This window comes from Corvus kubaryi, unplaced genomic scaffold, assembly GCF_017639235.1.
Source record: "Corvus kubaryi isolate FWS band 111438036 unplaced genomic scaffold, C.kubaryi_AGA036_p1.0 37385, whole genome shotgun sequence".
Taxonomy (NCBI): Eukaryota; Metazoa; Chordata; class Aves; order Passeriformes; family Corvidae; genus Corvus; species Corvus kubaryi.
The window spans coordinates 28,757,727-28,770,740 of NW_024581127.1; positions in this window are offsets into that span (position 1 = coordinate 28,757,727).

Consider the following 13,014-nt stretch of genomic DNA (forward strand, 5'->3'; position numbering starts at 1 on the left):
TCCTATTAAATCAAAGATTTAGTCAAATACATGTCCATTTCACTCTAATTTTTCTCTGTAATAACCTACCAAAACCCTTTGCCTATGGATTCATCAGATAGGGTTTTTTTTTTCTTTTCAAAGTCAGAATTGAACAGAACAGTTACACAGAAGGATCATAACATGAGTGAACATTAAATGAAAATGTTTCATTCAAAGGTGGTTTTTTTTCCATCAAGAAATATAATCAGGGGCCAAAAATTAGCGGAGGCATCCAGCGAACTAAAATTGAATCTATTTTTGTCAGCAGTGGTAAAATCAGCATGACTTTCCTGTTAGCACCGAACAATTTCCCCTTTATTTTTAGTGTGTTGGACCTCCCATACTATATATTAGGGTCATCTGATCCCAGTGAAATATTACTGTCTTAAAAAAAGACAACAACCTGGCTTTGATGCAAACTTTCCTGGGGCATTTTTCTTCTCCATTGACCCATTCAGGAGGGTATGCACACATCCAGGGGGTGATACAGGTGTGTGTGTCTGTCCTTAGCACTGGGGGCTGTGACTGTGGGCCAAAGGATTAGAAAAGCTAACTCTGCTTTTTCACATCTCCCTCAGCTTGGGAGCCCAGAGGTCCTGCCCCTGCCATGCTCCCATTGCAATCCATATGAATGAAGTTTTTAATCCAGGCATTTGGTCTTGCAAGGCTGTAATTTCAGCTGCAGAGCATGGATCAGTGTGTGACAATGGAGACAAACATCCCCTTCTTTTTTAGCAGGGATTTTTCCTTCCAAAATGGAAATCAGGTACCTGAACAGAGTAAGCCTGTTTTTGCTTTTCCAGTCAGATTTTGAATGGTTTAAGGGAAGATTTGGAGTAGCAATATTTTTAGCATTCCTGCTAGTGACCTGATCACAAGTATCATTCATTCCAGTTGACAGGAACTTCCCAAAGAAAAAATTTCTTCACATCTAACTGGAATTTCCCTGTTGCAGTTGTATCTTCTGCCTCTTGTCCTGTCCCTGTGCACCTCCAAGAAGAGTCTGGCTCCATCTTTTCTACACACCCCACTAGCTACTGAGAGCAAAAAGATCTCCTCCAAGCCTCCTCCTCTTTCCTCATGGGCTCCAGCCCCCTCCCCACCTCAGAAGCCTCTCCTGGCTCTGCTCCTGGACAGCAATTAGTCTGCCACCACCTTCTCTCCTGTTATTCACCCAGGTAGGAGTAAATGGACAGGACACATGAAATAGAGACCAGATTTATGACAGGAAAGCACCCAGCTCCTGCTTCATTCTCATTGGGTCACATTTGATGCCAGTGGAAAATCTGGCAGGAGGGGGCAGTCGATCAGATCCCTATTGTTACCTGTAACTGGAGATGGACAGGAGGAGACATCCAGCCTATTCAAGGAGGAGTTAATCTGTGCATTCACAAGGCATTCAATGGCATCTTTGTCACAGCTGCAGAGGAACTGTTCACAGGGATCCCCAGACTCTGGAAATAAAACAAAAGTACAAACAAGGCTCTATTGAAAAATCTTTTCCACCTCCTGCTTTTTCTTCCCTGTAAGGTTTGTGTCCATATTTTGTTAGATGTAAACCTATTTATACTGTGCTTCTCCATGCTAAACACAGTGAAGTTTTGTAGTCTAACCCTGGTTTTAAACACCAATCGATGCAGCCTGGCATGGCTGGCAACAGATTATTGCCTCTCTGGCTGGGTCTGCAGAGTATGGAGGACAACAGAGCAATGCTCTTGTTTTTCCATGGAAAACTTAATACAGCTGATACTGCATTCGACATTTCACAGACTTCTTTAAAATATTCCTCCTAACTCCAAGAAGTCACAGTCCACAAGCCAAACCTTTGTGATTTGCTCCTTATAAAAAATCAGAGAACCATAGAATGGCTTGGATTGGAAGGGGCCTTAAACCTCATCTCGTTCCACCTCCTGCCATGGGCAGGGACACCTTCCACTAAAACAGGTTGCTCAAAGCCCCATCCATCCTGGCCTTGAACACTTCCAGGGATGGGGCATCTACAAATTCTCTGGGCAGCCTGTGCCAGTGCCTCACCACCCTCACAGGAAAGAATTTCTTCCTAATATAAAGGATATGAAGCAGTTTCCCAGGAAATACTATTTTCCCTCTTCAAAACCTTCTACCTTTCAGAGTTTAAAAAAACATTGACTTTTCATAGCTGTCACACTTATGTTTCATATTTTTGATGGGGACTATATAGAAAGGCTTAAAAAGCATTATTAATGTTTAAATGCACTTGGACCCTTAGACATTGGCCTAAATAGCAAAAATGGTTTTAATTTGAAAGAAAAAATGGAAATTGGATGGGATTGTTGCTTATATAAGATGTAAGGGTATTAGTTTAGGGGTTCTGCCCCTCTTTGCTGGTATCCTCAAACCATGTTCTAGCATATAGTCTTTTCTGAGAGCCAATACTTGATGAAAAATTATATTAAAAGTTATTAGTCATTAAAGAACCCCACTCTACTCTTGTGAGGCCTGTACCAGCCTAACGTGGAATAGCTCCTGATGTAACACATGGTCTCTGCCCTCACTGGTGAGGCTGCTGTACCTGAGGAGTGTGCATCACCTCTGAATAAAGAATTTGATCCCTCAAACTGCAGAAAAATCAGGCCTTTATGTCTCAGAAGAAGATTGTTTGTCAGGTTTCTCCTCAGTGTCTGCTGCATTTCTGATGTGTGGAGACATCTCAAACAATGCTTAGTGGTCCTGCAAAGTCAGGGAAATCCCAGGAGGAGGAACCCTGGGAAGTGGAGGTGGTTTCTGATTAATTTGTCCATGACTTTTGGTAGGTAAACCAGAAGAAGCTTCTGGCCCTAGTGAGGCTCCAGTGTTAAGCTCTTTTGACAGGTTAATCTCACCACAGGTCAGGTTTTTAGTAGAGCAGCTGACATCTGCAGATATCTTTGATGCATCCCACGTGCACTCCATCTCCAGGGCTTCCTCGTAGCATTTGCGGTGCTGAAAACAGCATCTTAAAAATGAAATTACAGCGAGGTCACACAATTTAGTTTCAGTTCAAGGTCAGACTCTAGTGATGTCATTTTGCTCTTACACAAAACTGCAAAAGTTGCCAAATGAGAAAAGGGTTTGATCCCCAGACGCAAGAAAGGCCAAGTGCTGCCTTTCCCTGAGTCAGAGTGGTGGGATAACTATAGATGGGTGCAAAACTGAGGGGTGGAGCAGGTCTGCATGCTGTGGGTTACCAAGCATTTCTGTCCTGCTGTGGTACCCAGGTGCTTGCAAGGACTCTACAGGCACTTTAAATAATAAATCCACTACCAGTGCCCATGTACTTCCCAGCACTGCTAGCTTACTGACAAGCAATGCCCCATGAGTCAGCTCTAGAGATCCTGGATCCAGTCCTGTCCTAACCTTTCTCACTGCAAACTGGGAGAACTGCACTGAGCCTGGAGGTTAACCATGGAGGGTTAATGGTTCTGCAATGCCTTGTCAATCCCTGTGTCTCATTGGGACTATATAAATACATACAATTTTATCCTGTATTTCTTGTACTTCTATGCAATAATCACAATTGAAATGCACCATTTACCCACGCAGAAGGGCCATAAAATATTTTTCTTGCACTGGAGTAAAGCAGCTTTCTTCTGCCACTACACAACATGAACAGTCAGAAACCTTGTGTTTTCCTGCACCCCTGTTGTCCTGCCAACCTCAAATTGCCTGCAGGGCCACTTTAGTTATGAATAGGAATAAAAAGTCAACTAAACCAACAAGTTCTTCTTCAATCCTCTCCTCTCTTCAGCTCTTTGTACAGGTAAAATCATCTACACAGCATCTGTGTGCACTGACATCAGCTGTAAATGACATACCAGTAAAACAGCCATCGTTTACCACAGGTAAAATTGTTACATAGATTAACAGGGCTTGCTGTTAGATTTAGGTTCATATACCCTCATTTCGGAGCAATGGACTCAGGACACAGCTCTGTTATTGAACTGCATTTGGCCAGGACAATGCTGAATGCAAAGACAACATGAAGACCCAAACCCAGCATCTGCTGCCAGGAAGGGTGAACTTGTGATCACAATGTAAGGAGTTATCTTTCGTGGGGTTCTTGCTAAAGACACAGTGAATGTGTCCTTACACAGCCCCCACAGCCCTGCACGTGCACTGAGCCTGCCCGTGGTCTGGAGCACTCCTGCACTGTCCGGAGCACGGAGCAAACACCTGCCCCTGGCCAGGCTCCCTTCTAGGCCACACGTGCACTTTCTCATCCCCTATATTTAGAAAGCATTTCATATTTAATCACTGACTATATTAATTAATAATGATCACAATATTTAATTTGCCTTCACAACCAAAGAAGGACTCTGAGGAATGTATCTAAAAAGTGAAGGGAAGTAGCATTCAGCAGAGGGGCCTGATGGCTCCTCTGCACCACAAATTCTACTGTGCCGTCTTGCAGACATGAGGCTGAAATCTGTGAGCTCCATCAGGAACAGGGTTTTAACCATCTAACTGGTGATGTCTCAACACTCTTCTGACTCTGCCTGAGGTCTAGGGAGGTGTTAGCATCTAAAAGCTCCTCTAACTGCATAAGAAGTCTAACACAAACTCTCTGCACTGCTTGTTCGTTTGGAGAATCACAATTACATCAGCATTTACTGCAACAGTTAATCCAAAAGTTTACTCAGTTTTCCTTTGCAAGCAGGAGATTGTAAAACATGCATTGACCTCTGGGCCTGCTTCTCCTTCATGTGGACCATGGAGGTAAACTTGTCTCCTAATTTAGATATGACAATGAGCTACTTTGGGAAATGGGAAAAGGTTGGTCTTATAGGCACTAGTACTTTCCAATGCCTTAAAAATCTGCAGTGAGGCATTGAGCCCTTTTCCGTGGAACAGAAATGGCACAGACAAGCCCCAAGGTTTACAAAACTAGTTTCTAAGAAATAACATCAGTGAAAAAAATTGCAGCACTGTGGGAACTGTCTCTGGGAAAGACATGCAACAGCCACTGGTTTAGAGGCTCCCTTGAACCAAGAGCACATCTCTGCCAGTGGCAAAGCAATAATCAGTCTCTGTTTGCTGCACACGGGAGCAGGAGTTCTGTGCTGCTGAGGAAACCTCACCCCAGGGCTGCAAACCAATTTGTAAATACAAGCTGGCTCTGTGGATGATTCTCAGGACAAACCTGCTGATGGATGGTTCTGCAGTTTCTGGGTTTGTGCTGCTCTGCATTAAAATGAAAGTTAGTGAAGCAAAAACTCAGGTGCTCAGCTCTTGAGTATCAATCCATTGAACTGACTCGAGCTCCCATTTCAGGATGTCATCACAATTGTTCAGAAAACCTTTCACAGAGAAGTTCCATGGCTTTTTTCCATGGGTTAGGTCTCCATTTTCCCAGCCATCCCATGCTGCAGAGTGGATGGATTAATTTCCATCTATAAGCATTAACACTTTCTGAGCCATTGCTGTCTTCACTCAGGGAATTAATACATTATGTTGTTGGAAAACCCTTTTTCTTCACAGACATGGATACATCTTGATTCTCTTTGAATTTCCTTTCACACCTCCTGCTGATACAAGTGAACAACCATTTGATTGCCCTGGCCTGAGATTACACTTTCACTAGGGCCAGATGGTGTTACTTACCCCTAAATAAATCTACATTTTTATTACTGTCTTTAATTCACTTATACAAGTGTCATGCTTTGGATAATCAGAGTATGAGGGCATTTACTGCCAGTCAGAGCAGAAAAGGACCTCTCATGGATATGACTTACTCATCAGCTTCATCCACAGGGAGCCCTTCCATCTCAAACCGGCAAGAGCAACCATAGTCTTCAAAATCCCTGGGACAAAACCCAGTAACACACTTCATTTTGGTCACAAAGTTGAGAAGGGCAGGGAAGTTAGTGAAGATGGATTGTAACCAGGTGAAGTGAGAACCCAGGCAGTCTGGAAAGAGAGCAGCCATAAAACACCTGGTAAGGGGAGGTGAGGCAGGTGTGGGTCGCACATGGATGATGTTTGCATGCACACGGAGCCCAAACAAGGCAGTGACACAGGGACACTGAGCAGTGCTTGTCACTCAGCAGTATCTAGTGTTACAGTGGTCTTTGGGGACATCTGCATGCAAAAAAACCCCCTCCATCTTAGTAAATACATAAAAGCAAACCCCACAGGATTTCTATTCAGTGCTCAAGTACAACTAGAACAGGTGCTTACCAAAAAATAATGCAACACTTTCCACATTTTGAAAGACTCCGCTGAAGAGCGTGGCATTGTCTAAATGAAAAAATAAATAAACAAACCATGCTTATTTTAAAAAAGATAAATGACAATAACTGTCCCCAGACTTCCCCTGGTCTTGCTTCAGTTGTTAAACCATTTTGAGATGAGTTCCTAGCTATTTGCTCACACTTCCCTGTGATGGTTCTGGAGTTCAAGAGATTCCCCACTGCCATGCAATATTGCAGAAAGTAAAGCTTAAACCTTTCTTACTCAAGATTCTTTCAGGTGTGTTAAGCAGCTCTGGCAGGAATGCTGGCGGCTCCAGTTCTTGGCCACCTACCTCAGCAAATAAATTTGAGAAGAAAAAGATTTAAAAATAAAACCCAAAACCAAAAAATCACAGTAAACCAGCAACATATATTTCATTATGACACATACACTGCAGGCATTCTGAATATCTTCCTACACCAGCAAGCTGATTTAGCAAAGCCATGAAGCACTTACTCAGCTCCGCACCCTGGGAAGCCCAGAATTGTACTGGCGTGTACTGGTGTGTACTGGTGTGTACTGGTAAGTGACACCCACTTCAGCTCAAAACCCAGTCTCTGTTAAACATGTACTGAGGATGTGCTAACCCTTGTCTCTGTGTGCTCATCTCAACAATAGCCCTTACTGGGACAAATCAGTAGAATTATATGAAATTGTTTTATTGTCCAACTATGTCCCAAATACTCTGTAACCCTGTGCTATAATTTGAAGCAGAGTTATTTAACACAAAGTCTTATTGCTCATTGTCTCTCTTCCTATAACTCTTTATATTTTAAGTTAATTATCTCTTTTTCCTTTTGAAGGTGATGTGGTAGATTTGGTAAATTTTCAACACTTGCATTTTTTTCTGTTTGCCAAGTCCTGAATTAGAGGGAAATCTAATATTTGTTCTCTCCCTTCCCATTTTTTAACCTGTTCCTTTCCTCTGCATGATTTCAGAAGACAGTGTGTTACTTTGGATTTATTTAACCTTGGGTTTTTTAAAAAACATAGTAAGTAAAGAGTATTTACTGTCTCAAGAATCTAAATATTTAAAACTGAAAAAGCCCATAATGTTAAATTCATGGCATAACTTATATCTCAGAATAACTGGCATTAGGAAAGCTGTCCTTTTTCTCTATAAGAGATTCTGGAAAAGAGCTGACAGTTGTCTTGCTCATCTGTTACATTTTCCTGCAATAAATATAGGTGTAAAGAGTAAAGCAGAGAAGGGGTTTTTAGATATAAGGCTTAACTCTATGTTTAGCAAGGGATTAGGAAAAATAGGATTTTTAAAAAAATTTTTTTTAGATCATATAGAAGTGTTTTTTCAGGATGTCCAAAACTTTTGTGGTGTGAACAAGATTTTCATGATAACAATCATATGCTCCCAGCAATTAGTTTCTCAAGTTCAGTTGCTGAATATGTATACAGGATTGAGTGAGGCAGGGAGAGGTGCTTTCCCTTGTGTTCTTCTTTTTCCTGAAATTCTTGGTCACAATGAGAAGCTTTTAGGTAAATAGCAACCCATCAGAAGTGTCCTTCACTGCAGCAGGACCAAGGGGAAAAAATTGCTTTCCACAAACCAGAAAAGGTCTCTCAATAAAAGCTGGCCTTTTTACAGAAGTGGAACAAGTCTGTTGAAAGCTTCATGGCCATGAGGAATTCAGCTTCAGGCAAAGTAATGGCTTGCCTTGCAAAAAACCAGCATTGAATGCTATATTTGTGCGCATGCTTGCTAAAGAAAAACTAACCCTTATTTTCTGGCTTAAAGCCTGTATTTCCCCAGCAATGACAAACATCCCCTGAGCAAGGTTCTGTCAAGTGCAACTAGAGCCAGGTTTGACACACTGCATAACACCAGAGCTCAAACTAACTGTCTTGATGAATAGCCATTAATAATTTGGTCCTTTCAGCAAAATATTTGAAAGCATGAAAATCCCATTGAGGTGAAATGAATCAGAGGAGAAAATTAATAAATTTCCAGGGGTACTGGAAACTGTGATTGCTCCAGTATCCTTCACTTGCACTTAATTCTTTTCAGCAAACTGAACTGTGTACACCCAATTAACACATACATTTTTGAAGTTCCCCTGGAGAGGAATCTCTGCTGCAGGGTCAGCAGTTTGGCAAACCATTGGCTCTTCTAATCCTCTCATTATGAAGAAAAATATTTCTAATTGTCACCAAGTCAAGATCAATGAGCCAATGTTTGCTAACAAGATTGCTTACTTTTGTTTAAATTGGAACAAAGAGGAAAGACTTTCTGGAGTAATTATTCTATTTTCCTCTTTTTGGTATCATGTATTTGGAGCTACTGGTCCAATGTCCTAACCCATGCCCTAACCCTTTCACTGGCTCTACATTCCCTGTAGAACCAGCGAAATATTTCACTACAAAAATCAATCCTTTAAATCTCAGAAGACCCTGGGGATGCCAACTTCTCTCACCTCTGTCTAAAACCTGCTAAAAAACTCAGCACGTTTTGAGGAGACTTGTATGATACGTCAGCTCTTGGGCTTTCCCATTGTACACCTCATCCATGGAATTTCTTTAAAATTGTTTCTGGACTGCAACTGTGATTTTCCTACCTGACAACAGTTTTCTGAAGTGTTGCCAAATAAAACCCCATCAAAAACATCATTGCACCTCCAGTCATTTTTTTCAGTCATGGCTCGCTAAAATGTCCTAATACAGAGCATGGATGCACTCATTATAATCCTTGGGAAGCAAAAATCTTAACTATGCCAGGAAAAGGCAGGGTGCAGCAAAACCAAACTATTTGATTTATTCGAAGTAAATCACATTAATTCCTCTCAAAGATGCTATTTCATGCACAGAGACTTGGTTCAGTCTCAAAGCAGAGATCAGCAGAATAAATCCTATACAAATATAAACCAATAATCCTCCCCAAATCTAAACGTGGTAACACTTTAAATCTTCTTGCTCAGATTGTACTTAGCTGGGGGGGGGGGGGGAAATCTAAACACTGTTGAACAGCTTTTTAAGGTTTTGGGGAATTGTTCTTCAAATATTATGTCAGAAAAATTCATGAGTGTCCAGATATTTTGAGTCCATTATCAATATAGAAGTATATATATTTATTTTTTAAATGAATAAACAGTGCAGGTATTTTGGCATTCACTATCACTGCAGTGGGAAATGTGAATATTCTCCCTGATTTCTCTTTATATAGTAGGAATCTTAAAGTTCAGCTTCATCATTTTAACCTATATGTTTTGTGTAAGACCTATTTCTTTTCTGAATTGCAATGCAAGCAACCCCTCAGAAGAGAGGCAACTGGTGAAGTTGATGTGGGTCAGTGCAGAATTTGTCTATGCTGGGGTCCTGGGTTTTCTCTTTCCTTCAGAAATATCCCCATGGATAAACCAGAAATTGTGATAGACCTTGCAGGGGTCCTTCTCTTCACTTGCACCTCACAACTCTTACTGACATTCCTACACAGTTCAGAGACTGCAGAAATTTGAGATGTTTGCTCATCCCTGACTCTGGGAAGTTCATTCACCCAGGACAATAAAATCTAAAGAGTTTATATATATGAAGAAAAAGCCCTGTTCACAGTAAAATTAAAAGAGGAGTTTTGGCTGAACATGGGTTGTGTTTCAGGATGCCCTGAATGGTTTGGAGAATTAAGAGAATACAAATGTATTTAATGAGTAGAATTTCTTTATATGAAACATAACTTTTGGAGTCTCAATGACTTAAAGAATGACAAAATGCTAGCAAACAGAAGTTGCAAGTTTTTGGTTGTATTTTTAACCCCACTACATGTTTTTTTTTGCTTCACTACAAGTCCTGAGAAAAATATAAGTACTTCATAAAGAAATTTCTTCAAGTGCATTTGGGTATTGCACACCAAAATTTGAGGAGAGAGAAGGTGTGTTTCTAAGGGACTGTTTCCAAATGCACATACTTAAACCAGTATTTTGACATAATGTCAAATAAACATAAAAATACATTGCCACTTACCACTGTACACCACCATGGACATAGATACCAGCAGAATTACAATCATTTTTTGTTTTATCCAAAGACAAGAAAAAAGTCACGCAGCAGACTGGCGTGCCTGGTGAGTTAAGTAAAATATTAGACAGAATGTTATCTCTTCAATCTGGGAATGGGAAGACCTAATTTTAGGACATCATTCTTTTGTAGCCTGGATGTATTGCTGCCTGATAAAATTCAGTTTTTACCCTTATCAGAGTAAACACACATATTACAGGAATGATGAGCCTTATATATCCTTATTTTATCAATGTCCTCTATAAATCTGACTAACAATATTTATTTTGGTGTTGCTTTAAGTGATTCAACAGACTCTGTGAAATTGCCATTTAGCAATAAAATGGTGCACTTGCAGTTTCATTTGTTTTGCAAACAGTTTTTACATCTTCATTGATTTAACAGGATGTTCAAATAATTCTTATGTTTAAATGAAGATATTGTGAAACACTATGTAAATGAAGCGTTTTCCTGAGATTATGCCTATGGAATTCAGTTTATCTGCAATCCATTATATTTGTTTCATATCACAAAAATTTGTAGTCAAACATTTATCCTAATCTGTGTTGAGGCTGATGTAATAGATCATAAATTTTCCTAACGAGAAAAGTGATGTTGTTTGGAGAGCTTCAAGAGATGTGTGTAAAAAGTTCTTCTAAATGTGTTGCACTAGTTTTCATTAAATGGAAGACGATAGATTGTTTTTTAACTACAGTCACAAATTACTTTAAATTTAGAATGATTTTCCAAGTAAGTCAGGCTTAGACCTTTTTACAGCCAAATAAATGAACATATATATATAATTTTTTCAAATATGTGCCTACTGATCATTATCTGCTTTTCTGAGCTCAAATATTGAATTTATTTCTGTTAGAAAATCTTGTAATATTTCATCAGAAAGTGAGGTTCTAAATCTAACAGCTCTAAATATTTATAGTCTATTTTCCCAAATCTCTTACCTATATTTTTTCTATTGCTCCTAAGTCACAAATAGCTTATTCTACATTGTTTTCTTCCTGCTTCCCTTATTATAAAGAACACCCAGAAAGGCTTACCTTGAGGGATATTATCCCAAAGCAGTTGGATGGAGGACAAATGGATTTCAGCAAAGCCAGTGCTAAGTTATTTATACCCACTTGGATATAGACCTCACCCATGTGATCAGTTCCTTTATCAAACCCACTTCAACATTTATTAATTAATTCTTCCATGAGATTCCTTAGAGTCATTATGCCCACAGTGTTTCTGGTAATATGGCTCCAGCCATGTAAAGGATCTATACTGAGAAGTCTGTCCTGCAGGTGCATTCACCATATCATAACTTTCCCTAATACTCTTGACTGTAATTAAATAACAGTCGTCCCATTGTTATTAATCACTCACAGAATCTCTTGGGCATGTGAATATGGCTTTAATAGCTCAGCAAGAGGTAGTGTTCAGTGATGAAAGATGAGTGAGGATTTACACAGCTTTAAACACTGGCACTCCTCAGGGTTGGGAAGTCTTCTCTCATCTATCCACAGTGGCTCTGATCCAAGGCTGAATGAAATCCAGGAGAAGGTTGGTTCAGTGAGCTTTGGGAAGGCTTCTCTTCATCAGGAAGGTGTGCTTTCTGCCAGGGCCAGACACAGCTACCCTTCAAAGAGTCCATCAACAAAGGCAAACTGTCCGCTGAACTGTAGCATGGAGAAGCGAGAAGTCTGACAATTGGGAATTGAAAAAATACTAACATGAGCAAAAGGCTCTTTGACTCTGTAACCTATATGGTTTTCAGGAAGGCCTTTGACACAGTCACCTGTAAGATTCTCATAGAGAAGCTGTTGATATCTGTGCTGGATGTGCCTGGTGAGGTGGGTAGAAAACGGACTGCTGGGGCCCAGGGGGTGGTGGCCAGTGGCACAAAGTCTGTTTGGAAGCCAGTGACTGGAGGTGCATTCCAGCAGTTTGTGCTGGGTCCAGTCCTGCTTAGCATCTCCATTAATGATCTGGATGATGGAGCAGAATGGACCCTCAGCAGCCTGGCTGGTGTCGCTGACCTGGGATGAGTGACTGACATTTCAAAGGGTCATGCTGCCATCCAGAAGAACATCAACAGGAGCTTCATGAAGTTCAACATGGAGTGCAAAGTCCTGCACCTGTAAAGGTGCAGCCTCATACACAGATATGTGCTGGGGGCCACCCAGCTGGGAAGCAGCTTGGTAGGAAAGGACCTCGGGTCCTGCTGGACACAGGGTTGAACTGGAGTAAGGGGTGTGCCCTTGCAGCAGAGAAGGCTCAGGATGTCCTCAGCTGCATTGGGCAAAGTGCTGCCTGCAGATCGAGGGAGGGGGTCCTGCCCCTCTGCTCTGCACTGGTGAGGCCATGCCTGCAGGGCTGTGTCCAGTTCTGGGCTCCTCAGTATAGGACAGACATAGAAAAACGTGAAACGGTTCAGAGAAGGAGCACAGAGATGATGAAGGGACTAGAACATCTCCCATGAGGAGGGGACAAGAGAGCTGGGACGCTTCGCTAGAGGAGTCTCAGGGGGATCTCACCAATCCTGTAAACACCTGAGGAGAGTGAAAACGGGACAGAGCCAGTCTCTGTCCAGTGGTGCCCAGTGACATGACAAGAGGCAATGGGCACAGACTGAGAGCTGCTGCAACAGGGCGAGGTCTCCCACAGCATCGCAGAACTATGGCCGTGTTAACTTTCCCAACCCGTACTCCCTTGTGTCGACGTTCCTGTTTATCCCATTGGCCT